The sequence below is a fragment of the Vulpes lagopus genome, chromosome 17, assembly GCF_018345385.1.
Source record: "Vulpes lagopus strain Blue_001 chromosome 17, ASM1834538v1, whole genome shotgun sequence".
In the NCBI taxonomy this organism is placed as follows: domain Eukaryota; kingdom Metazoa; phylum Chordata; class Mammalia; order Carnivora; family Canidae; genus Vulpes; species Vulpes lagopus.
Window position 1 is genome coordinate 7,037,639 of NC_054840.1, and position 27,385 is coordinate 7,065,023.

The 27,385-nt window shown below is 41.2% G+C and overlaps 1 protein-coding gene across 1 annotated transcript in view; it reads left to right on the forward strand.

The window, feature by feature from the left end:
* The first annotated feature begins 5,278 nt into the window (after nt 1-5,278).
* SLC7A14 (solute carrier family 7 member 14) overlaps nt 5,279-27,385 on the forward strand; it is a 111,936-nt gene continuing 89,829 nt past the window's right edge. Inside the window, exon 1 of the mRNA XM_041731440.1 lies at nt 5,279-5,453. The gene's annotated coding sequence lies outside the window, so the exon portion shown is untranslated. The remainder of the gene's footprint in view (nt 5,454-27,385) is intronic.

Below are 27,385 nucleotides of genomic sequence, written 5' to 3' on the forward strand. Positions count from 1 at the left end.
AGCACCAGTATTCCTTAAATTGTATTAGAAATCCAAGCCATCGGGCCCCACACCCGAGGACCACTGAATCCAATTCTGAATTTTTAACAAAATCCCCAGATGACTCCTATACACATTAAAGTTAGGAGAAATATAGGGGTGCCTGGGTGGCTCAGTCAGGGGCTGAGGCATCACCAACCCCCTTGCCATGCCTTAAGATTCTCTCCCTTTCCCTTTGCCCCTCCACTTTGAGCACATGCGTGCTTCCTCTCTCTAAATAAATAAATACATAAATAATATATAAAGTTAGGGGAAATGCTGATTTAGATGGTACTAGGACTCAGAACTAAATGGCATATAATCACAGGGTGAGAAGTTGTTCATTTTCCACTTGTCTTTCAATCTTTCTGATTACTTCATGGGGAAAGACTCAGTTTGATGCCAGTACGTCTTTACTACTTCTCTACAGTTGCTAATTTTCTTTTTTAATAAGGAGAAAACAAGCCTCAGGTTCCTAGACAGGCAACAGAATTTAGCTTGACTATTAGAGCATTGTTTTTTTTTTTTCTTTGCGTTTATTTAAATGGTTATCTTGCATTTATGGCAACTGATACATTTTCTATTTAAAGTAGTAATAGAAACCTCTTTAAAATAAATTAAGTAGAAAAGTAAATGTATTTAAAGAAAATATAATAAATGGGAAGAACCGTTTGCTCTAATGGTTCCCCCCCCATGTCAGGGAACTCCATTGGTTGGACACTCCTGACTCTTCTCTGCAGTTTCATCATTAAGGGACTCTGCATCAGTTGGAGGTGGGAAAAGTGCTATATGTCGTTGTAAATTTGGGAAGAATGAAACGAACATGATTAGAAAAGAATCCCCCTTCTTCTTAAAATTTAGATACCCAGAATATAATTACTCAAAGATAATAGGCTTATAAGCTCCCAGGCCAGTTGGTCGAATCCTAGCAGCAGGTTATTGATTCAATGTACCTTTATTGTGTGCCTAGGACATACTGGGCTCTTCTCTTCTCTTCCTGCTACCCAGAAGCACCTCCCGCTTTGGAGGGTTTGGGACCAGCTTCTGGCCACGCTGTTGTGGTGCTTTTGGTTTCTTGGCTTCTAAATACGCTCAGAGGGAAATGTCCAAGCTCATCAATGTAGTATTGATGAGCTTGGAAGCCTTCTAGAAAAAAGCATCGGGTATGCATCATCATAAGTCATGAGGCAGAAAAACAGGTAATTGTTCTTAAGGCATCTGGCCAATTCCCTCATAGCCTAACCATAACCCACCCAAGCAGGTCTATCATGAAAGATTTCAGTCATTACCTTGCTAAAGACACAGCATTTTGGCAAAAAGCCCTTACGAAAGAGGGCACTGCACCTTTCTTACAGAGTAATCACTTTTATGTCTGGGCCCCTGTATTTGTCTTTGTCAGTTCTCCTCCATTCCAAACGGTGGTGCCCCTTCTCTCCTTGTCATAACACTCTATTTTGTTTTCATCACAGTACTTATCTCTACTCTTTGTTTGCTTGCTTAGAGTCTGACTCCCTCCATTAGATTGTAAGCTAAAGAAGAGCAGGAATCATCTCTATATTGTTTGTGGCTATATCTCAAGTGTCTAAAACATGTCAAAGAAGTGATTCAACCTCCCCATATTCCAACTGGAACAACAAAAAAAATAGGATGTGTACTTTTGCGGTCTACTTAGCAGTCATTCTGTAGTATCATTGCTTAACCCCGGAACTGATATAGGCACCAATTTTTCCTGCTCTGTGTGGCTCTAAATGCTCAACTACATTTTTATCTACTGCCTTTCTACTTGTTGGCTCATTGATGCTCTGCCAAGAACTGAAAAGTGTCTGCACTGGCTTATAAAGGCAACAGTCAACAGGCAAAAGATAACAGCTTATAAGTAAAGGAGTAGGACCCAAGGGAAACCTTATCAAGAAATCATTGTTAAGGTGGAACTTTCTATTACAATCAATCCAAGATCTGCCCCCAAGCTCCTTTTCTGCCTTTCGATGGGTAAAGCTGAGTTGGTAATTCAAAACTAGTTCAAGAAAAATTATTCAGAGTCCCAGAGCAATTTCTGGTGAAATTGTCCAAAATTCTCTAAAATTCATACTCATTTAAGTAACCGCTTATAGAGGTACCATTTTTGAGACAAACTATTTCATGTTTATTCTTCCATTTATCACGTCTTGTCATAACAACACAAAAGTGGCCAGGAGTCAGAGGTGAGGCAGCATTTTACCTAACCTGGACAATATTTTTAAATGATATGTTTAGAAGCACATTGAGTTGATATTAAATGATATGTTGAGAAGCACATTGAGCACATGAGTTGGCACATTCTTGGTCTTTTCATCTCTCTAAATATAAAGAGGTCTAGATTCATAGTTTCTAAAGAATATTGAAAGGAAATAAACCAGGAAACCAGACTGGCATCTTCTCAAGGGTAGGTAGGGGAGCTTCCTTGGAAGTTTCTGATTTCTGTGAGGACTTTATTGGATTTATTGGTGGTGGATTGGAGATTCATATCACCATTCAAGGTGCTGATGAATAACCAGAAATTGCTCCCGGATGCTGAATACTTTTTTTTTTTTTGTTTTGATCGTATTTTATTTCAAACCCATTTGAATTTCTAATCTAAATCTATTTTACCTGGGAAAGGCAGAAAAATCTAAACTCTGCCGTCCTGATGTACAGGCACCAACTTATCTCAGATATTAAATACTCATATCCCTGTGATTGTGGCCAGTGTTGTTCTAAAAATGAAGACTGGGGGTGGGGGGGAATGAGATTTAATCCATCACAGAAGAGTGAAAATGAAAAATAATACAATGCCCAAAACACCACACCCCTTGAATTGAACACACACAGACTTACAGAAATACACTGACATTTTGGTAGTTGCTCATCTTATGACAAATCCTATCTTCCCATCCCTTCATGCCCATAATGCATGTAGAACAAATTCAGAAGGTTTTTTTTTTTCAGTCTGTAATATTAACAGCTTGCATTTGTTTACTTTTTTTTTTTACCTTTCACAGTGTGTCTTCTTACACATGAGCCCATTTTAACATTACAACTACCTCCTGGAGAAGGCAGAGAAACCTTCTATTCCTGTTTAAAAAGTGAGACTCTGAAAGCTTCAGTGATTTGCCAAAGATCACACAAAAGTAGTGGACAGAACCTATACTAAGACTCCAAACTTCTGATTCTTTTACTCTATGCCTTTCCTGCCATGTTTCAGAGTTTCTTGGGGATCCCAGGAGGTCTGACATAACCTTAGATTATGGGAATGTCTCAAGATTTCAGGCCTGGATGCTGGTCCAAGGCAGTAGTGAGCTTGAGCGAGGTGTACTCACCAAGACTCTCATGGCACTTGAAAGATAAGTGGATAAGGAAGCTGTGGTCTATGTATACAATGGGATATTCCTCAGCCATTAGAAACGACAAATACCCACCATTTGCTCCGACGTGGAGGGAACTGGAGGGTATTATGTTGAGTGAAATAAGTCAATTGGAGAAGGACAAACATTATATGGTCTCATTCATTTAGGGAATATAAAAAATAGTGAAAGGGAATAAAGGGTAAAGGAGAAAAATGAGTGGGAAATATCAGAAAGGGAGACAGAACATGAGAGACTCCTAACTCTGGGAAATGAACTAGGGGTGGTGGAAGGGGAGGAGGGCGGGGGGTGGGGGTGAGTGAGTGATGGGCACTGAAGTGGGCACTTGATGGGATGAGTACTGGGTGTTATTCTATATGTTGACAAATTGAACACCGATAACAAATAAATTTATATAAAAAAAAAGACTCTCCTGGCACCAATCAGTCAGTTTTCTGGGGAGAACCCAGAGCCTCTGAGCTAGAATCCACAAGCTAAAGATAGATTTGAATTGCTCAATCGTAGGGAAGGGCTATCAGTCAGCCAGTATTCTTCTCAAACGCAAGCCTGGTGATTTTGTTTCCAAGGGTAAGGAGTTACATTTCATTAGCTTCCATGTATTTTGAGGGCTTGGACCAAAGATGCAAGAAAAATCAGTCTGCTCAATGCATGTCAAATGATTCTTTCCCGGATAAGACCATGTTTATCCCTGGGTTGGTACAATCTAGTCCTCATCCTTCTGAGGCATAACGTAGTTCTGGGATACTTACTATAATGAAAGCAATGAAAAATATGAGCCTTGTGTCGCTCTCCTGGCCCCTTTCAGACTGGTTATCTCTTTAGCTTAATCTCACAGATGCCTCCCCCAATTTTACAAAAGATACTTCCGTTCTGCTGGCACCAATCACTGTCTTCTTATTTTCTGAAATTTATTTATTTATTTATTTATTTTAAAATATTTTATTTATTTATTCATGAAAGACACAGAGAGAGAGAGAGAGAGAGGCAGAGACACAGGCAGAGAGAGAAGCAGACTCCATGCGGGGAGCTGGATGTGGGACTCGATCCTAGGACTCCAGGATCATGCCCTGGGCCAAAGGCAGGCGCTAAACCGCTGAGCCACCCAGGGGTCCCTGAAATTTATTTTAATAGAGGCAGGGAAAGGACTCATATTTTACTGAGTTACTAATATGTTCCAGCACTGGGCTACGCAATTTTAAGAACATTATCATTTAGAATTCTCGTAATGGTCCTGTGAGGGGGTCGTTTCATAGATGAGAGAAGAAAGGAGTTAAATAACTCAAGGTCACACGGACTAGAATTCCTGGTGGATCTTCAAAGCCCAAGCCCACACAGTCTTTCCACCCCTGAGATGTTGAGAGCCTAGAGATAAATTTGACCTAGTTGAGCTTTGGAGAAGGAGGAGGGTCTTGTTTTAGGAAGAGAGAAGCAATCAGTCTCTCCCAGCCTCTCTTTCCAGGAACGCCGAGGGAAGTGGCAGACCTTTAGGTGCAGCAAACCTCAGCGAGGGAGGAGGGAAGCTTTCAGAGGGTAGGAAGCGGGTCTGGAGGGCCTGCGTTGCTCAGGCCCAGTCCAGCCAAGGGGGAGCTGCTGGAGGACGCCTTCCTGGCGCGCGACTCTGCAGACAGCTGCCTGGGCCTGCTTTCCCAGGGCAGGGAGCCTGCCAGGGGCCCGCTAAGCCCTAGGACAGCCTGAGATGCGGGAAACTGGCACCCGGAGGCTCAGGGGAGAGTGGCATGCAGCTGAGTGTGCGAGTGAGTGAGTGTGAGCGCGTGTGCACGCCCGGGAGGCGGGGGCGTCTGGAGAGCGGCCTCTGCTCGGTAACGGGAGGGGTTGGGCCGCCACGTGACTCCCGGGGGGCGGAGACGGGCGAGCTGCAGGGAGGATTGACAGGCCGCCCGGAGGGGGAGGAGGGGGGCGAACTGAATAATTGAGGAGCAGCTCCGCGGCGGCGGCCGCCTCCTGCCTCCCTTGGCCTCCACCGCTCCGCATCGCAGCGGGAGAGACGACTCTGGCGCTGCGAGCGCGGGCAGCCCCGGCCCCTGCAGCCCTCCGGTGAGTGAGCGTCCCCCGCCGCGGCACTGCCCCCCTGCGCCCCTGCACCCCACCTGGACCCCCCGCCAGTAGGATGGTCGCCTCTTGTTGCATGAGCCGGGGAGCCGGAGCCACAAGGGGGGCGCTGGGGGGGACAGGAACATGGCGCGGAGGCTGAGCGCGCCCTCCGGCAGGGGCCCCCCGAAGGAGGAAGCAGCTGGGTTGGGGTCTCCCCGTGGCTGGCCCGGAACGGGGCCTGGGCCGTGTCGGGGTCGGGGTCGGGGGGCGCCAGGCTCCGACTCGCGAGCGGCCAGGGGGGTGGGGGACGGGGCAAAGGCAGCCCTGGCGCGGCCGGAGCGAGAGGCAGGAGGGAGCCCGAGCGGTGCGCGGGTCGCCCGGGTCTGCGCTGGTGCCGGGCCTGCCCTTCCGTCCCCGCCTTGTCACACACCGGGCCCCCGCGGCTCGCTTCTCGGCCGCGGACTGAGCCCACGGAAAGGAAGGGACGCTTCTGCGGCCGTAGCCCGAGGGGAGGGCGGGGGCAGCGTCTGTCCTTCCACCTGAGAGCAAACTCTTCCGAGGGACTCCCGCTGAGCCCGACACCCAGACCTGGCCGGTGCGCGGCGAGGGGCATCTGTCCCCGACCCTGGGGATACGCGGCGGGGCAGCAGAAGGCCCTGGAGGAGAGAGGTGCAGGGCAGCGCCCTGGCCAGGGGAGAGGATTCTCGCCCACCGTCGGAGCTTCTTCTCCTCCTCTATCCCAAATACATCGGTTTCTTTACAAATCCAGAGGGCCAGAGTAGGGCAATGTGCCTCGCGTGGTGCAGCCCCAAACCTCCTTCTCCCACCAGAGTCACCCACACCCACCCACCCGCGCACACACACACACACACACACACACACGTGTATTTTATATTGTGGTCGAAAACTAAGATAGAAGTCGCCAAATGACTAGAGGCAAAGGGAAAGCAGAGGAAGGATGGAAGGAAAACTACAACAGCAGAGCTCTCGCCTGCTCCCGACGCTGCTCACCCCACTACCCGTGTGAGGCTCCATTCAGAGTCCCGCCTGGACTGGGAGTCTTCAACTGGATTCCAGTGCAGAGGGAAAACTTGAGTGGGGGAGCAGGTGGGATGTCGTCGAAGTGGCGGGGCCGGTCACTAGCGGGAGTTGGCCAAGGGCCGCAGAGCGGTAACCCGCCTGCGCTCCCCCAACCCTCCCTCCCCCCGCCCCCGGGGTCGGGCAGGAGCCTGGACCACAGCGCCGGCCGCGGGGAGGCCGCTGTCCGCGGTGCTGAAAGTTGGGGCGCTGTCCGCGGTGCTGAAAGTTCGGCGGGGCCGGGCGCTGTCCGCGGGGGGACTGGCGGCTCGCGGCTTGCCCCGCCTTCCCCCGCCGGCAGAAACTGCGTTAGAACCCCTGTAAGGAGGATCCAGGTGGAACAAGCGACCTGGAGAAACAGATAGAGATGCTCTGCGCTCCCCGGCTCTCTGCCTTCCCCCAGACTCTTCTTGGAAGGCGGCTTTCCGGACTCCTGGGTAGAGAAGAGCAAGGAGTGGGTGTCACTCCAGAATCCAGCTTTGCTAACTTCAGGTGGGACTGAGACGTGTGGCTCCTTCTTTCTGTGTCCTCTGTGCGGCGAATCTTCCTGCTGGTAAAGTGTTGGAAACGCAGTTAGGGTTGTTATTCTGTGAAACACTCCTGTGGCTTTCAGGAACCAGAGAATTGTGAGGCTACCAAAAGATGAAGCTTCATTAATGGAGAGGATGGGCTGGCTATTCCTGGCTATGGCTTTTTCTCTCCTCGGCACCCCTATCTCCCCACCACAGATTGTTTATATCCTCTAGATATAAATCTTTAAGCGGCCCTGCATGGTTATTTCTTTGACTAGTCTTTTAAATTATGGGTAAAATGGGAGAGAATTGAGCCAATTTGTGGAGGCCAAGTTCTGAAAATATTTACTGAACACCTACTATCTACCAGGCCATATTATCTCATATACTCTTTTTTTTAAAGATTTTTATTTATTTATTCATGAGAGACAGAGAGAGAGAGAGACAGAGAGAGAGAGGCAGAGACACAGGCAGAGGGAGAAGCAGGCTCCATGCAGGGAGCCTGATGTGGGACTTGATCTCAGGACTCCAGGATCACGCCCTGAGCCAAAGGCAGACGCTCAACTGCTGAGCCACCCAGGGATCCCCTCATGTACTCTTCATAATAGCTGTTAACTATTGTGCAGACATAGAAATGTCACAAATACTTGAAAACTGAAGTTAGATATCTTGAATCCAGAGCTTGGATTCAAATTCAGTTCTCTTAACTCCAAACTCCAAGCAATTTTCATGCCCTCATTTTGCCATTTGGCTTTGGATAGCTGTTATTGGAGAATATAGCAAAAGAATGCCAAAAGAGGAAGGTCTACTTTCATTTTCACATACACTACTCTCGCTTCCAACTCTTTCCTCTTTAATCTGTTCACCCACTCACTGTTACTGACTCCCACCATACCAACTGCTTTTGTACATGCTGACTGAGATACCACTGTTCACATAACTTGAGCCTTAGGATGACAGAACAGCCAGCTTTCCTGAAAGAGCAGTGGGGCTTCATAGGATCTAGAGGACTTAGAGCCCACACATGCTTTCATATTCAGAATTATACTCTTGAGTTTTAGGGCCGGAATAACTTTAAGGGTCATTCAGCACCATTCAGGTCCTTCTTTTACAAGAAGGAGAATTTGGAGACCAAAAAATGATTAGTAGTCTAAGTCACATGGTTGAAAAGTTAGGATTAAACCCCATTAACTCGATTCCAAGGTCAGTGCCCTTTCCACTATCCTCATGGTAACTCAAACACTCTTCCCTGTTTCTTTCTTTGGTTTTCTTTGACAAGAACATCAGCATCAATAAACTACATTCAATAAAAATCACGAATACAAATGCCTAAAATACAAACACTCATCTTACCTACACTTTCTTCCTATTCTTTTCCTCTGGGCTCACTGTTTCAGTCTTGTCTGACACAACATACCTGACCCACTTTCCTCAGCAACAGTTCTCCCTATGGTGGCAATTTGCAAATGGGGATGGCAGTATGGCATTTCTCTACTTGCCTTTGTGTTCCCTATATTTCCTCTTCTATGGTTTATTCCCAACAAAACAATTTTTCCAAAATAAATTACCCTAAGCATCTTCCATCATCTCACAGATACTTGGAAGAGGTCTTAAAAAGATTTAGGCAGAAATAAATAAATGATTGTTATAAGTGCTTATATCAATAAGCTGTGAGCCACTATCCTAGGTCCTTTCATAAATCATTTCATTGAATCTTCACAATTCTGCCAAGTAGATAATTTCATTAGAGGTGGTCCTGGATTTCGAGTCTACTCTAAATGCAGCAGATCTGATGTTCTATGTATTTCTGCTTGCTTGCCTTTCAGCCCCTAGTGAAATCTCAACTTTATTAATCGGATTTTGTAACCCTAATAATTGCATTGACAAGGAGGAAATTTTTATATTTAACTGAATTGTCCTATACTGCTCTAATAGGTAATGTTTAGAAATTCAAATTCAGTTCAAATGGTAATATTCTGTTCATCTCAAAACTTACCACAGCATACTCTCCCTTCATTTATTATCCTTTACTTATAGATCCCTATATACCTTCTTAATTTTAATATTAACATTCTGCTTCAAACCCCATCTAGAACCTGTTAAGGCACAACTCATAACTGAATATAGAACTTCTATTGTACCCTCACAGGGTGATCCTGCCAGGATGTTGTTGGTGGGATGCTCTGGGCTCTAAACCATAATCTTAATCTGTCTAGAACTGTCTGCCCAATATGGTATCACTAGCCATATGTGCTATTTAAATTTTAATTAATATTAACATTTAATGAACGTTAAAATTTTCAAATTTTTAATCACACTAGCCATATTTCAAGTGCTCAATAACCATATGTGACTAATGGCTACTTAATTGAACAGTGCAGACATAGAACATTTCTTGCATTGCAGAAAGTTCTATTGGACAATGCTGCTTTAGAAAGTGCTAAAAAACATCCTCATGGCAACTGAGAACTTGGGATTTGTAAGAAGAATTTGAGATTCTGCTTTAAAACTTCTGCCAAGAAAGGAGGAAAAGCCACTTGTGGCCTAGGACACCTCTGAAAGCCCATATATGCTCAAGATAATAAGGCTAACAAAGAGACTACATGTCTCACTAAAGGAGCTGGTGACCTCTAGGTTTTGCTTCATATGGAATTCGTTTTACCACGGAGTAAAACTATGGATGGATCTTGCTGGTTTCCTGATTCCAGCTTAGAAAAAGCCTGGAAATTCTTATTCAAAATTCAAGTTTTATACATATATATATATGTGTATGTACATGTGATACAAGTTTTATACATATATGTGTATATATACATATGATACAAGTTATACATATATATGTATATCACATATACATGTAACAACATCTATACATGTCTGTGTGTTTATGTGTATTTGTATGTGCATGTTGTCTTAGTAGAGTATGATAAATACAGGACTTGGAGTTAGTAGTTCCAGGTCAGTTTGTGCCATACACTCATCTAAGTGTGCCCCTTACTACTTGGTGACATCTAAGGCCCTCTAGAGCTCCATTCTTTCATTTATAAAATGCTGATGAGCATTGCAACACCCATCCCAAAGGGTTATTGTGAGACTCAAAGTATAAGTAAATGAGAGTTCTTTGCAGAGAGCATGATTGATATGTAATGGCTGATAATCTCATGTAGACAGAGTATAGTATATAAACAAATAGGGTAGTTTAAACTGAATGCATTTCTGAACATTTCTAACCACAGATAAATATATTCTACTTTTGTTATCATTTTTCACTGAACAGTAGGATGCTGAAGAAAAAATCTTTTTGGTTGTTGATATATCTTGTTGGTTAATTTCTATGAATTGAAATCCCTTATTATTCAAGGTTTATTTTGCCCTGAACATTTCCTTCAGAAAAAAAAATACCTAGGAAGTCTCAGTGGTTCTGAAACAGATTTTGCCCTTTATCTAACAGGTTTTTTTTTTTTAAGATTTACTTATTTATTTTAGAGAGAGAGAAGGAGAGAGAGTGTTTGTGTGAGCTTGCGTATGAGCAGGAGGAGGGGCAGAGGGAGAGGGAGACAACCAGACTCTCTGCTGAGCAGGAAGCTTGATGCAGGCTCAATCCCAGGACCCCGAGATCATGACCTAAGCCAAAATCAGGAGTTGCACGCTCAACCAACTGAGCCACCCAGGTGCCCCTCTTTAACTAATAGCTTTAAGTCAATCATCAGAAATTATCCTGTCATGACAATAGTGGTTCATATAACAGAAAAAAATATTATTGATGTTCTTCAGCTTGGGTGGGTGAAGGAGATGATTTAAAAGGACTATTTTTACCATTTACTCATTTAAATGAACCTCTACCTATCTCATGAATCAATGAAAACAAAAATAATTCTATTTCATGCATTGATTAACCCAAAATAAAAGTAAAGACTATCAATTTGACTGAATTCTTGAAGTTGCATTAGGGATTCTGACCTTAAATAAAGGGCCTTTACACTATCCATTCTCTAAGGTCAAAGGGTAGTTATCTGAAGGGGCACCACCTGTTTGCCAGTCAGCTCTACTAGTCATCTAAAGTGGAGATATCTGTGCCACTTTAGGGAAGGTCAGAACAAGCCTTCCCATATTCTGACCAAGACACATTAACCTCCAAGGGGCCTGGAACACTGAGCCCCAAGGAAGTTCACTGCAAAGGCATGAACAAGATAGAAGGCTAAAGATGGAGTCAATGTTGTCAACATTCCTACAACTTAGCTAACATTTACTCCCAAACCTGGCATCTACACCTGAGCCCTGCCTCCACCCGAACCCCAAACTACAGTGTTTATAATTTAGGTAGGTGTGCTTTTATATATATATGAATACTTGACTAGGTCAGGAAATCACACAAGTGCATTCATGCCTTCTTTAATAGATCACGATTTTGACACCTAAATATTTTTCTCTTACAACACAAAAGTTAGCACAATGCTCAGGCATTATAGAAAATAAGCCTGCAAAGGAAGCTATTCCATCAAATGATTCTTAACTGTATTATGTTTGCTATTAATCCTGAAAACCCAGTGAAGTAATATATTTTCTTTTGGGGGGTAGAGGGGAGCAGAAGTGCCTGAGAAATCAAGCTGAGTATAGATAGATAAGGGCTCTAGAGTCTCTCTCTCTCTCTCTCTCTCTCTCTCTCTCTCTCTCTCATTCCAGGAGTTCTGGCAAGTTATTTCCTTTTTTTTTTTTTTTTGGAACCTAGTTTGCCCTTGTTCAGACTTTGTTAAGGCATGAATGGTTATTTATAAGATGCTCTGCCAGAGAAATAGCTGAAACACACTCTCAGCCCCAAATACTCGTCAAGCATGCCATTCTCAGGCCTTTGTTGCATATGAAATTATATTACTAAAGGGAAAATTAGTGAGATTGTTGACTGTTCTCTAGTAGCTCATGCTGGCTTTAATAATAGACACCTTTTGTTGGGAATCATGGTTCATTCATTTCATTGTAATTGTTTGTCTCTTGGAAGGGCTTGGATTTTGGAAGGAGGAAAATACATTTACCTTGGAGCTGAAAAGAGTTTACTTTTCACTGTCTTTGACTTGAGGGATTTGAATAATTTTATATCCCAGGAAAGAAAGGGGATTAACAATGTAGCTTTGAAACTTATGCTGGTAGCAAACAATCATTCACTTAATAAAGTAACTGAGGCTCGCCATATATTGGTAGTCATGGGTGTTTGGAACTCCTATAGGCTGGCACAGGAGTGCTCAACAAATATTTGTTGAATTCAGGCCATTGTTCCAGGTCAGTTTGTGCCATACACTCATCTAGCCAAGAAATGAGTATACCCTGTGGGCATTTTCCTTTAGCGAATAAAACAGGAGACAAGCACAGAACATCAAATTTTACCCTGATAACCATACGTATCACCCTTCTGGAAACATAGGTAGTGGAGGGCCAAGACAGACTGCTCCTGAGAATTGGGTCTTGCTGCCTTCCTCCAGGGAATAAGGGACACATTAGCCCAAGGGTCTTGCATTTCAATGTGATGAGGCAACTCCATAAAATCAAAGCTTAAATAGAGTTGTATAATATTTTCCACTTTTGCTTTAAAGAGATATTTATTATTTCCTTGAGAAAGTATTTGACTGGCTTTGATGATTGTTGCAGGCAATTACTATTGTTCCTAAATTCAGAAAGAGCTTAGCTTAGAAAGAAAGCATATACATTAATTAGAGAGCTGGTGACATCACAGTCTGGAAGATCACAGAACATTATCCTTTTCCAGGAATAATTGGGCCTTCCTTTAGGAGTTTTAACTGGTCATTACTGACAAAAATGAAAGAAAAATAGATCATTTTATTCCAGCAAATCAATAAGCAAATGCCTAGAATTAACTGATTCTCATTTGCCAAAGGCAAAATATTCCAACCCAGCAAACTGTCCTACAAATGAGCAAGCTGGCTTCCATGGCCTGTTCATGTATTAAGTTGTTTTTTTCTTTGTTTTCTAAACAATTAGCAAATTTTTAAAAATTGCATCCAGGTGTTTGAACATTCTGATGACAAAATGGTCTTCATGTTTATAGACTTAATTGTTCATTAGAGATTATATTTATACAATACATTATTGTGCCGATGTTTTGTAATGATCACATAACCCAACTCTCTCATTTGACAGAGAAAGTGAGGCTGAGAATAGTCACCCAAGTTAATAGCAAAGGCAGAAGTAAGTTCTGAGCCTCCTCTCTTTCAATCCACTTTCATCTTTCCACTTCCTTTGCATCTTTTCATTAGTCAAGAAAGCCAATTTACTCAATGAGTTTAGCCACTAAAATTGACCAGGGCTACCAGAAGTAGGAAAGTATATGTATTTGGATTTCACAGTATTTCCATTTGCACCTCCAGGTGAAAGAACTGCAGGATCAAGGATAGTCAACTAGTAGAAATTTCATGGGTAGAACTATGAGCCAGAAGAAAAGTATCAAAACCCCAGAATCCTTATAAGAACGTGGCCAAGGATTTGAGGGACACATTAGCCCTTAAATTGTCCATCATCTTCATTGTCTTCACCTCTAAAACAAGAAATTTGAACTAAACATTTTCAGATTTTGCAAGCTCCAACATTCTATGGTTCTATGAAATGAGGCCAAGGATTTGGCCTCCATATTCTGCCCACATAGTAAAAAACAAATCAAGATTCTTATTTTTACGCCATTACCTAATGGAGGCTCACATTTCATGCTAGTACTTCACTCAGGAACAATAATAATAATAACAGCGCTAATGACTATAGCTAACAATATTGGCTTATTTACATTTACTATGACCCTATAATGTTGGCAATGCTAGTATTCCCATTTTACAGATGAGAAACTTGGGCCTCAAAGTAGTTAAATAATCTGCCCAAATTGATAGAGCTGTGTGCTCTTAATCACCCAGCACACTGCCTCTTCGAAAAGCACTAGTCTCTCAAATAACTGATGGGCATCATTTACAGGTCACTTAACATACAAGTCCCTTCTCTGGGGACTTGCCATTATACCTACATTTTCTGGCTAGAAGAGCAATCAAGAGAGTAAATAGAACTTCAGGTCTCTGGATCTGATGAAACTGTATAGTAATCTGTATCGTCTTTCTGCAAGATGTCTCTTGCCCTTTTGCAATTGATGCCATTGATCAATTGTTCCAATGATTTAGTACTGAATGTTGGTGCTTTGTAAGCTGCTGCATGCAATGAGAACCATTCTGCTGTGTTTTTCCCAGGGCATGTGAACAGCTCACACTGCTGTTCACAAATGGATGGATGCTGGTATAGGATTTAGTACCTTCCAAGGCCACAGAGGTCACCCTTCCACGTCTTCATTATTAAATGGCACCCTCTGGCTTTTGTCTCCAACTTTTTGACTCAGAGTAACAATCTAGACAGCTTTTAAGGTAGAGGGGGAGAGAGTTTCCAGAGTGTCACTTCCTGGTGGTGGGATTCAGTCAAGAGAAAGACTAGAACTTTCAAAATCATGCGTGAAACTCATTTTCTTCTCAGTAAACCTACCTTACCAAATTAGTCATGAATACAACACCACCACAGTGCCCATCTATTTCACTGTACATTCCAACATGCACTAAATCTGCTCATGAACATCCTGCACTTAATATGTCATGTCTAATAAGCCAAAAATGCTGACAGCAGTCTAGCATGTATATTTTATTACATAAATAGAAGATGATATAATAACTTACATAATATAATAAATATATAAATATTACTTTATGTATTTAATAAACATTGTTTTATTCTTTTTTAATTTTTTAAAGTTTTTATCTACATTCCAATTAGTTAACATGCAGTGTAATATTAATTTCAGGTATACAGTATAGTGATTCAACACTTCCATAAAATACCCAATGTTCATCACAACAAGTGATGTGAGACTTGAGCCAGAACCATTCAACTTCTTTAAGACTCTGTTTCCATACTTTTAAAATTGGAGGTAAAGAATATGCCCTTCCTATCACAGGAAGGGCCAATGAGATAGCATTTGTTAAAATTCCTTATAAACTATAAAATCTATACAAAGAAAAGAAATGGGTTTTCCATCCTTTCAGGACTACTCATTCAAAAATAACTCTCAAACAAAACAAAACAAAACAAAATTCTCAAGTTGCTAATACCAAGTCCTCAACCAAAGTTGACAGCTAAATGACAGCGTTTTGGCTTAAGAAGATCTTGGATTGAAACATGCATGTCTAGAAAATAATATTTATAATATGGGAGGTCTTCTTCTTCTAAATCAATGGTTCTCAACCTGGGCAGTCCCACTTCATTAAGAGGTATTTTCTATTGTCCCAAACACCAGGGGTATAAAGAATTCTAAATACCCTACAGTAGGCAGGACAATCTTACACAATAAAATTAGTACCATATTCAAAATGCCAACAGCTCCTCCTGCACTGAGGAAGAGTGCTCAAAGTAACGTGCTGTTCATAGCCCCTAAATCCCTAATTGATACAGAGAGAATTTACTTTTGGTATCCTTCTCCAGGTGAAATCCAGCCAGTCATATGCATGTGAAGTCTACAGCAGCTCAGAAGCAGTACCGGGCCTCCCATAATTTTACTGAGAAGGAAAATATGAGGTCAGAGATCAATAGTTTTCAAACTGGTCCTCAGAAGCTTCTACAAGACACCCCCCTCCCCACATCAGCAGGGACAGGTATCCCAATAGGTTAATATCCCATATTGCAAGGCCCAGACTAAAGGTTACCATATGGAGACCCAAAAATGAGTGAGTCATGATTCTGAAAATCTTTGCAGTCCATTGGTGAAACACTGGGTTATGCTCTGACTTTGTGACAAGCGTGGGTCTAGCTGAGCATTGAACACAATCCCTCCCTTCAGCAACAATCTGACAGTCAGACAGATGTAAACTCCACTAATCATGTATGCAACATAGCAATATATGCTATAACATGTTTTGAGGAATCCTCAAGGAAAGATCAGGAATGATTTACATCCATAGAGAAAGAACAATGGAATTGTACTTTGAATGATATGCAATATTTTCTCATTTTCTCATGTGGCTAAATAAAAGGGAAGGCCATTATAGAAATGGGGACAGCATAAACCAATGCTGGAAGTGTGAATGTAAATGACTTATTTGTGGGCTGACGTGGTTAGTTAGAGACCTGGCTAGGAATGATGCAAGGTCTGTATCGGAAAGACTCCAAAGAAACTTGAGTGCAGCTGGGTGGATATATTTATTCAGCCGGAAGTTTATCCTTTGAACAGAGGTTTTATGAATATTTTAGAAATACTGCTGAATTCAGGATTGGTTCATAGGCAACACCAGAATTTCATGGCTAGAAGGAACCTCAGAAATCATCCCGGCCTCCCCCTTTCTCTGTATTTTACAGCTGAAGTAATTAAAACCCAGAGATGTCAAGTGACTTGCCCAAGGTCGGCAGCAAATTAGTGGCAAGACAAAGACTAGAGCCTAGTCCATCCTCTTAGCTCATAGCATTTTGTCCTGCCTGCTCTGTGCTGCCTTCAGGAATTTTATTCATCATCTGAACATAATCCAATGTAACACACAATGTGATTATTAAGTATTTATGAAGCTCCAAGTTTTCCATTGCTCACTATTAAGATATAGTTCCTTTATTACAGCCAGACGATAGATCAGATCCTGGGCTGCTTCTACATGAGAGCATTCTCTTCAGAAACACAAACATCATACCAAACACACTGGCAGGACATTCTTCCCCCGCCTCACACCCCTCCCCTGCCTCCTCATTTCAAACTGCCAGAGATTATAGAGGCACAGCCTGAACAGAAGGCATCTTAATCTCTGGTGGTTCTGTAAATAATATGCTGTTCATGCTTGCATATAAATGATCACAGCCTCTCTATTTTCTAGATGAGGGATCCTTCAGAAGAATAAAGTTGCTCACACGCATAGCATATTAGATAGGATTTCAGACCCCAAAACACCAGCCCTCTTTTAAACAGATTTGAATTTTTCACCCATCTGCACATTCCTAATAATTTATCCAGGCTTGTGGTCTTAAATTTTATTTCATAGTCTACTTAGTCTGTGCATATTTAGGTTCCGAGATTGGTTATTCCCTACTTCTTTTTCTCTGGCCACCTTTCCTCCACTTCTTACTCAATATTCATCCAATAGAAATCATCTAAATTAATCCACTCATTTTATAGAGTGGAAACTGAGAGCCAAAAAGGTGAAGCCACTTGCTTAAAGTTGCACAATCAAAAGCAGTACTGTGGCTAGATTCCCTGACTCCCAGTCTCATGCTCTCCCCTCCACATCAAGCTACTGCTTTCCAAGGGTAGATAACAAACATTTCACCACTCTCCACCACCCCTGCCCCCATTCATTGCATAACCACCTAAGAATGGATGGAAATGACTGATTGCACTGCCAGGAAGCTCATTCTGAGACTTTATTTAGAATACCCACAACTTATCATTTCCCATGCTATGCTGGTCCATCTATCATATTAAGAAGCTTGTTATGGAGGAGCCTGACACACTTTCTAGTCTAGAGTATATATATATAATGATTGCCATTGCTCAAGTAGAGATTATCACAGAGAACAGTGTGCCCAAGAGGAAAGAAGACAGAGTCCAGGGCTCCCATCATCCAAAATTCATTGTAAGTGGCAGGTTATTAGATTCATAATCCCAGAGACCAGATAATTGGGTAATTAGATGGAGTTAAGCAATATTGCTTGTAACCAAGAAAGTTAAAAAAAGACAACTCCCACACCATTTCTTCTTTAGGGGAGAGATGTTTTACCTGAATTGATCAGCATAGTATGCATAGTTTAGTATACATAAAGTTTACAATGATAGGTTCTTTGTTTTTAGAAAATCAATGGAATTCACACTTTCTGTTCAAATTCTTTCTGATGAATCATCTTAAAACAACAACAATAAAAAAAAACAGGTGGTGTTTGAGTAAAGAGCATATTGAAAATAGGAGCAAGGGAGAGAGCAGAGAAATTGAAGAACTGGCTTTTCAGGCAGGGCTTCATGGACTCATGATTGGCTCACAATCTGACGAGGCATATTAGATACAGAAACTCAGTTTTATCAGTTCTCTCAAAAGTCATCTAGCTCAGCAGAATCAAACTATCCACCCTCCACCCCGCCCCAAAATCCCCAGAGGCTGATTTGTGAGCTAGATGCAATATAGTCATGTGCAATGGGGGGAAACTGTAGAGTGTTGCCCAGGTAATTCCCTTCCTGGTATTAAGATAGCAAGAAAACCAGATGAGTGATCAAAGAGAAGCTGTACGCACAAGATAAAGATCAAAGGCATTAGACAGACAGTCTCGTGAAATGTGCCATCCGGGCTGTAACAGAGATAGAGAATTCTTTCAGATTCCGCCCAAGAACACCTTTCAGGTTACTGGAACAGTTGTGCCCTTCTAGTTGACCCTCACAAGAGGGTCTTGTTTCCACTTTCCCTAGTGTTGGAGAAACTTTGGTGAATACTTTCAGTAGAAGACAGAGACTTTATCTAGTCTCAATGCAGTCCTCATCTTCTGTTAGAATATTACCTCAGAGGTGTTATAGCTTCTTAATTCATAGCCTATCTCCTATTAGTTACATGCTAGTCTCCTTTAAGGAGTTCTGAAAGATGTCCCAATTTAACCACCAATCACGAATAAACCACCCTAAGTTTTTTCTGTAAGGTTAGGTTAGGTTAGGTTATTTCTGTAAGGGGCAAATCTCTTGTATTTGGTGCTGGTTTTGTTTATTCTGCTTCGGAGGGTACCACGATCTGACCTTGCTCTGAGAGCACTGAGGTCTGGTTCATCCTTGTCAGTAATCTCCATGTATGGACCCTGACATTTGAAACCGTATCCATTCGTCACTCTCAGTACAGAAAACATTCATGGGTGACTATGACTCATCCACAAAATGCCGAAGGAATCAACTCTTAAAAGGTTTAAAAAAAAAAACAACAGACAATTACCTCTGAAAGAGGCCAAATAACTATTTTAACTATTTTTATTCTCCCCCTGACCTGACTGGTTACCCTGCTTCCAAACAGGCACAAACTACACAGACAGTTTGGGATTCATTTTAAATTCGTTCCTAGTCACACAGACTTTTGACACACTTTCTATTCTAGCATCAGAATACAGAGGAAAAAAATATCTGAATGAGTATAGACTGTTGTGCCAGAAATAAATTCCTAATATAGATAACTAAAATATGCCTCTATAGAACTTAGCTGTCAAAATAGGAACAAAACTTCTCTGTTTTCAATACTATCTTAGTGACTAGTCTGTGTTCTTCCTTTCTGCCTCCAAGTTATGGTTACAAACAAATACTATGGTGCTGTTGCAGTATATTAAGAATCTGAGGAGAACTTGTCCATTGAGCATTATGATGCTATCTCTAGATATGTGATACCAATATGGCAAATTATTGAGTGTTCTTCTTAAAGTCAAGGATAACAAGAAAGCTACATCATAGTACTTCTGAACAGGATATCTCACATCTACTCATTTAATCTTATGAAGTAGGTATGATTATCCCAATTCTCCATATAATGATTATCAAATTTAAATGACTTTCCCAAGGCCTTACAGCCAAAGACGGTTAGGGTTGAGATTCAAATGCTGCACTCATACTGTCCAACCACAATTTTAAAATTCTCTCCAAAAGAGACCAATCTTAATGTATTTCATATGAGCAGATGGATAATGATTTTGCAGGTCCACCTTCATGTTCTTTCAGAGGATTAGATTCAGGGGTCCAAAGATTTGGCATGAGACTTTGGGCAACTCATACCTTTTCTAGGCTTCAATCATTCCATCTAAGAAAGAGAAGAATAGTGGCTCTTTAGTTAGTTATTCACTCACTCAACAAATCTGCTGAACACTGAAGCTACAATGGGAAAAAAACACAGACCACAAGTTGTTAGTAAAAATAAGAACCAAAAAAAAAAGTGAACCATTGCTTAGAATATTGTTACTAAAATAAAAACAATACCAAGTCCCCATAGTATGGGGATCTTAGGATTGCATCCAAGATTGATTGTTTAAAAAAGAAAAAGGATTCGTTGTTTTGCTTTAGTTTTCATACTTAGTGAAGTGATTTGAATCCTTCTCATGTAATTGTCAAATAAACAAAATTTTTTTTTAAGATTTTATTTATTTATTCATGAGAGACACGGGGGTGGGGTGGGGGGAGAGAGAGAGAGGCAGAGACACAGGCAGAGGGAGGAGCAGGCTCCATGCAGGGAGCCCAGCGTGGGACTCGATTCCGGGTCTCCAGGATCACGCCCTGGGCTGAAGGCAGGCAAGTAACTGCTGACCCACCCAGGGATCCCCTCAAATAAACAAAATTGCAGACCTGACTAACCAAGGTAATGCAAGTTATTATCTGTAAAAACAGAAACCCAGATCTTCAATGTTCCTAATGGATGGCTTCTGGAAGATAGATTTGCCCTAAATTATCAGTGATATACATTGCATCTATAGACTTAATAAATTCATATTCGGGGGATACCTGGGTGGCTCAGCAGTTTGGCACCTGTCTTTGGCTCAAGGCGTGATCCTGGGATCCCCGGATCGAGTCCCGCATCGGGCTCCTCGCATGGAGCCTGCTTCTCCCTCTGCCTGTGTCTGCCTCTCTCTCTCTCTCTCTCTCTCTCTCTCTATGTCTATCATGAATAAATAAATAAAATCTTTTTAAAAAATTTTTTAAAAATTTGTATTCGAGAAATTCAAAGTACATTTTCATTTGCCTACAGGAACTCATTCCTTTCAGCAAAGGCTGAGATTATTTGATTGCCCCAAAGCAAGAAGATAGTACAGAAGACTAATAAACTATAATGGGAGACTGACAGCAGAAGGGATTTTATTAAGCAAAATAGAACAGTGGATTTGAAAAGAAGAAGTAATGTGAAAGGCAATTTTCAGTTTAAGAGAATTCTGAAGTTTAATACTGTTGATGAACTAGAGCATATTAAGGAAATACTGAATGAGAGATTAAAATAGAAAATTAAGTAAACAAAAAGGAGAGAGAAAAAATTAGACTAATTCTAAGGCACTTTTCCTTAAAATTATATTCTTTCTAAATACTTTCTCTTTTAAAGTCATGTGGGGGCATTTGCTGGCCAGTGAGAAGGGAAGAGGCATTTCCTTTCCCCTAATCAAAACCTTTGCCAGTATCCTGGACTTAAAATTAAAAGGTACATCTCACACATAAATAGACAATTGGCTCTTTCACAGTTCTGCATTATTCAATTTGTCACCAATTTTTAGAACCAACTTGCAAGAGGCGTCATCACAAAGCCATTATCTAATGACCCCGAATGTAACAAGTTGAGAGGCCTAATTGATACACAGGAAACTATTTGGGTTTTCAAGGTGATTTATTCTCTTGAAACATGGGACACTGAGTCTTCTCTTGCGTAAGACCAAAACAAAAAAAAATATATTAAAAAAAAGCAAAAACAAACAAAAAAGTCAAGGGGAAACCACTGTCATTAGAAAATGAAGTAAGTTTGCCAGCCTAATCTCACAGCTCAGCTTGTATCCAGAGCCACTTTCTAGTGGAAAAAGTAGGATAATATCCACTGTAAATGGAATAGTTAAGGTGTAACTCAGTGTATAACTGCATCACATCACTCAGGGTGATCCATTTTAATTTTACTTTTAATATTAAAGCAAAGGTTACAGGGTTGGCTTTTTTGAATTTTTAAAAATAAACTATACAATGATCCTCACCAAAATTGGTATGGGGTTCAGCTTCTTGGAGTTTTTTAGAGAAGCATTTCATTACAGATTCTATGGCTATAAGATTAGCAAAACTCATCTGTCCTAGATCTTGAATGCTGAGCTAAAGAAATTAGGCTTTAAACCACGACCATTGGGAGCCACCTAAGGTTTTGGTACAGAGGTGTTGTGACCAGAGGAGTGACAGAAAGTTCTGACAATACTGAATGGAACAGATCAGGGAAACACAGAGAGAGGATGGAAACAGAAAAGTAAGTTGGGAGATTAAACTGTGAAAAAATGTGCAAGAGAAAAAAAAATTTTCATAGCTATAAAATCAGGGGCCATTGTTGCTATTTCTTGTCTGGTTTTGGACCATGTTGCCCAAGTCTTGTTTGAGATGAGCACAACTTTGAGGGGACTGGGAAGAGAGCGCCCCTCTCTTCCTGGTTCACACCTGACATCGGTCCCCCCCTTTTCCTCAGTGAACAAGAGCCACTCTCCACTGGTGGTGAAAGAGTTGGTAGGGGTGTGCAGATGTGCAGAGAAGGGGAAACCAGATAAGTTTTGCATGCCTAGAACCAAAATAAAGCCAAGTGAAGAAATGGAGCTGGGTGGTGGTTTCACACCCTCCCCAGCTGTGTGTGCTGCAGCTCACACAGGTCCTTTTGCTTTGGGGGGGGGGGGCAGAGATGCCTCATTGACAGGAAAGAAAGGCTGCTACAGATGATTGCCATGGTTCTTACCAGCTGGAAAATTTATAACATCAGCAGCATATGATTAATTTAAAGATGCTTTTCATGGATCATATTCAATTCAATTCGATTCCAGGGTGGATCACTGCACAAAATGCCAAAGCTCCTAAGGGCTTGATTTTCTCACTGTATTTTTCTGCCCTCCATTTCTGGTTTTTTTCCATTACTTTTCTATGGCAGTATTTTTCCCCTCTTCCATTTTTTCCCTGCATTTTCTAGTGACAGCAGGGAAGGGACTGTTTCAATAAGACAAGAAGCTGAGGTCATCTGTTTACCCATAGGATAAGGAGAACCCAGGGCCTAGGCAGCCAGCTCTTCTCCACACTATTCTGCTGCTGAATTTCATTCCTTACCAGCAAGAAGAGAAAGTCTTACTTGGCCTCCCTTCTGACTTTTTTTTTTTATCACTGCTTTCTCTGCCAAATTGCAGGCTCCCAGATGTTCTAGACAACTCTCTCTCTCTCACTGCCAGCAGGCCAAGCCAGGTGATTGTTGTTACCCTCTTCTCCTAGGAAAAGTATTACAGAGGGAGGCAATGCACACAAGTCCTGGTGTAATTTAAGTTTGACGATAACCACGTGAGATGCCGAACACACATACACACCCACTGCCAGTGTCCCATCTGCAACTGCCTCTATTTAAACTTGGTCTGCTCAGGGCACTAAGGAGGTACTTTATGAGATGAACACTGGGTGTTATACTATATATTGGCAAATTGAATTTGAATTAAGTATATATATATGCATATGCATATACACATATATGAGCGTATATATACATATGTGAGCATATATATACATATATATGGTCTGCTCAAATCCAGCAGGTCAGCAGAGCCATGGAGGTCACACAACCCAAGAAAGAACCTTGAATTAGTCATCTCCTAGTCCCATGAACTACAAATGCATTTAAGAACCATCATCCCCTTGCCTTGCTCAGTGGAGGCTGAGCTCAGGTAGGGTCTCCCCAACCTTGTTATCCTACTTCACCCCCATCTCCAACCCAGAGCTTCTGACCCACTGCTTGAGTACTAGCCTGGTTCTCTCTCCTTTGAGGGGACTGAAGTTGCCCCTGTAATATGGTGAAGAACACAGAATCTCTTTCTGCTGGTCCTCAGAGCCCAAAGAGTCTTGAAATTTCTCCTAATTACACAAGAACCAGATTATTGGGTTGCTAGGATCCTTTAAAAAATAAAACACTTGATTTCCAAAAGAGGTAATAACCCTACCAGGTGGGCGTTATCATCTTCATTTATTAGGTAAAGAAACTAAGGCTCAGATAGACTATAAAAGTATAATAGGTGGGGCAGGGACTCTAACACAGATCCATCTGACTTCAGAGGCTATAGTCTATTCTGCAAAATGGTAAACTGCTAAAACTTAATAAAATAAAATCAAATCCAGAGAACCAAAGGCAGACCTATGGGGTCATAGAACTACTGCCTCTAACTAGCAGAGTGACCCTGGGCACATCTTTTGGGTTTCACTCTCTTTGTCCATGAAATGAGAGTGCTGGATCCAATTATTTCTTCTAGTGCCAGCACCTGGGAGTGTGTTTTCTAGTTCCTGTGTCTCTTTCACTGAGGCCAGCAGCTAAAATCTTACCCCAGCATAATATACTTCTAACAACAGGAAGTGCCACTTCAGAGGCTCTGGAAATGACTCAGATAATAATTCTGTTCTCCAGAGAGAACCAATAATTTATATGACTTCGATTACACACTGGTCAGGGCTGGCTTAGGTAACACTCAGAGCTGTTTATTCTGTCTGCAGGAGTGCTCCATGGCATTCTCTGCTGATATTGGAGAGAGATCGGGGCTTGATATTTGCTATTTCTGGTTTAAAGGGGTAGTGATTCAAAAGTGAAACAGGGAGAGAAAAATATTACGCATCCACTCATTCTTCTTTTTTTTTTTAAGATTTATTTATTCAAGAGAGAGAAAGAGTATGCAAGTGCAAGCATGAGGGCAGGGGGCCAAGGGAGAAGGGAGAGAATTTTAAGCAGATTCCCCACTGAGTGGGAAGCCCAAGCCAGGGCTTGATCTCAGGACCCAAAGATCATGATCCTACCTGAAACCAAGAGTCAGACATCCGACTAACTGAGCCACCCAGGTGCCCCCTGTTCATACTTTTTATGTGAAAACCCATTATAAGAACATGGTGAAGGTAGATAGAATTATTTACCAGCAGAGGTTCTTCATTTAATAAAAGAATCCCCAGGATTCCTAAATAGTGTGTATTTAGTCTACTAGAGACTGAATTTGATGGAGAAAGAGATATTAAATCCAATGCTGACTGAAAGATCATAATCAAAGGGGGGAAATGTGTTATTTAAAGTGAGAAAATGGTACTCTATTTGCAACCACAAATCCTTAGGAACACACAACCCTTGGGAGCAAGTGTTTTGTCGATTTGATGTGAATGTATCTTTTGTGTAGCAGGAGGCCCATTGGTGCAAATCTACTCAGGGAAGCTGGGTGTGCATTGGTAAGGGAGGAGAAAGGGACATGGACACCAGATGTAAGTGAATCCCATTTCTGCTTAGAAAAGCATCATGGTGGCAAATATTGTATTGGCTTAAAAAAAAAACTGGAACGATGTTGTTAAAAGGGATGATGACACGATGTAATTCTTTGCATTAAATAGCCAAAAATGAAGCTTTCTTTAAGCCATCTAGAATAATGATAAGACTCCTTTGGTCAGTATATTAACCATTATAGAAAGTTTGACAAGTGAAAATAATATTTCTGCCACACAGCCAGAAATAAGACAATGCCAGAATAAGTAAGATTTCCCATGAGGAATCAGGAAATCTTAATACTGCCTCTACCGTCTACCATGCCCTGACCCACAAACAGTACCACAATATCAACAACACCCATGGACACCCCCAGCTTTATTGGTTTAATTAGAAAACAGCTTATATATTTTAGAAGAAGATACACACACACACACACAGCAGCTGCCCAGACTGGTGGATCAGCCAATAAATATTTTTTGCAAGAAGGTTGCGAGGTTTTCTATTAACCCTGAAAAAAATTAAATAGGGGTGATGTTTTCAGCAAGCTGACAGTTGTGAAGCCTAAACTATGAAGGGACTTGAGGCCACAAGATGTATTATCAGAAGAAGTATTAGTACAAATTAAGGCTCAGAGAATGAAGAGACGTAAGAGTCAGAAAAGAGAAATGGGAGCATGTTCTTGCAGGTGAGGATGAGAGGAGGAAGAGTTATTATACCCAGGAAAGGGTAGTCATGCTTAAGGGCTTGGATTTGAAGGCTCATGCAGGAAAGACAGCAGATTTATACTTCCTGGAGGAGAGGAGTTGGAACTGAGACCCTATATGCAGCTAGGACCCTCAAAGGACCTCATTCCCAGTGAAAAGAAGGACTAGGAAATGCCCACTGCATCAGTGGTCATCAAGGACATGTGTCTCTGCCTAGTGTTCTGAGTAGAGGACAAAACCTGTCTTGCATGAGAAATCAAAACCTCAAACCTTTCCATGTAAGGGTTTAAAGTCCAGGTTCACACTACTTACATGATATGAGAATCCCAAGGCTGAGAACTTAATGTAAAAATCGGGTATGGATACCCATTTATGTGGCAGAGGATAAAAGCAGAACAACCCTGGAGGAATATATTTCCATAACCCAGGCTAGACAGGATACCCCAGAGAAAACAAACACCACCTAAGTTAGCTCACAAACAAAAATTAAAAAAAACGTATAAATAAATACTCCCCCATGAATCAGAATGAGTAAAAACAAAGAACTATAGGTTAGCATTCCAAGAACCTGATATAACTGAAAATTTGAAGGAGACTCTGAAATAAATGAGTTTGAAATAACTAAAGAGTTAAAAGAAAGGGGACAGGGAACCACAAAGAAAAAGCAAGATGTCATGAGAAGAAAAGTTAACTGGTTTGAAAAAGAACCAATTGAATGTTTAGAAATAAAATAAGGTCTTGAAATTTAAAGCTTAAGCAGATTACATATTATTAGAAAGAGACTTAGTGAACTGATAGATTAAAGGGAATTGCACAAGATGCATTAGAGAAAGATTAATAAGCTAAATATATAAGAATACCATTAAAAGACAAGAAGAATAAAATGATAAGGCCAAGCATTTATCAAATAGGCATTTCAGAAAGAGAGATCAGAGAAAATGTATAGGCAGCAATGTTTGAAAACATATGGCCAAGAATTTTCCAGAATTTCATAAAGGTGTAAATTTTCAGGTATAAGGATAACCACCAGTTCTTAGCAAAGTAAAAAAAAATAAATCCATACATAGATAGATGTAATAAACCTCAGAATCCCAAAAAGAAAGGAGGGAAAAAATATACACAGTAAGTGGGTAAAAAGATTGCCCAGAAAGGAACAACAGTTGAATCTCAACACATTTCCCAAAAACAACAACAGAGGTTAGAAAATTATGTTCAAAGTGTTGAGGGAAAATAACTATCAATTAGTATTCCACACACACTAATAGTAAGAATGAAATGAAGACATTTTCCAACAAATAACTAGGATAATCACTCAAAGACACTTAATGAAAGTACAATTAAAGACCATTCTTATAGAAGAAAGAGATTGAACCAAAAGGAATAATGAGCAAAGAAAGAAATTGGGAAACCTGTGCATAAACCTAAAGAATCATCTACCAGTTAAAAATATATAAATGAGGGGTGCCTGGGCTGCACAGTCGGTTAAACATCCCGACTCTTGATTTCAGCTCAGGTCATGATCTCAGAGTCCTGAGGTCAAGCCCCACGTGGGACACTCATGCCCTCTCTTGTTTCTCTCTCTCTCTCTCTCTCTCTCTCTCTCTCTCTAGTAAATAATCTTTAAAATAGATAAATAAGTAAAT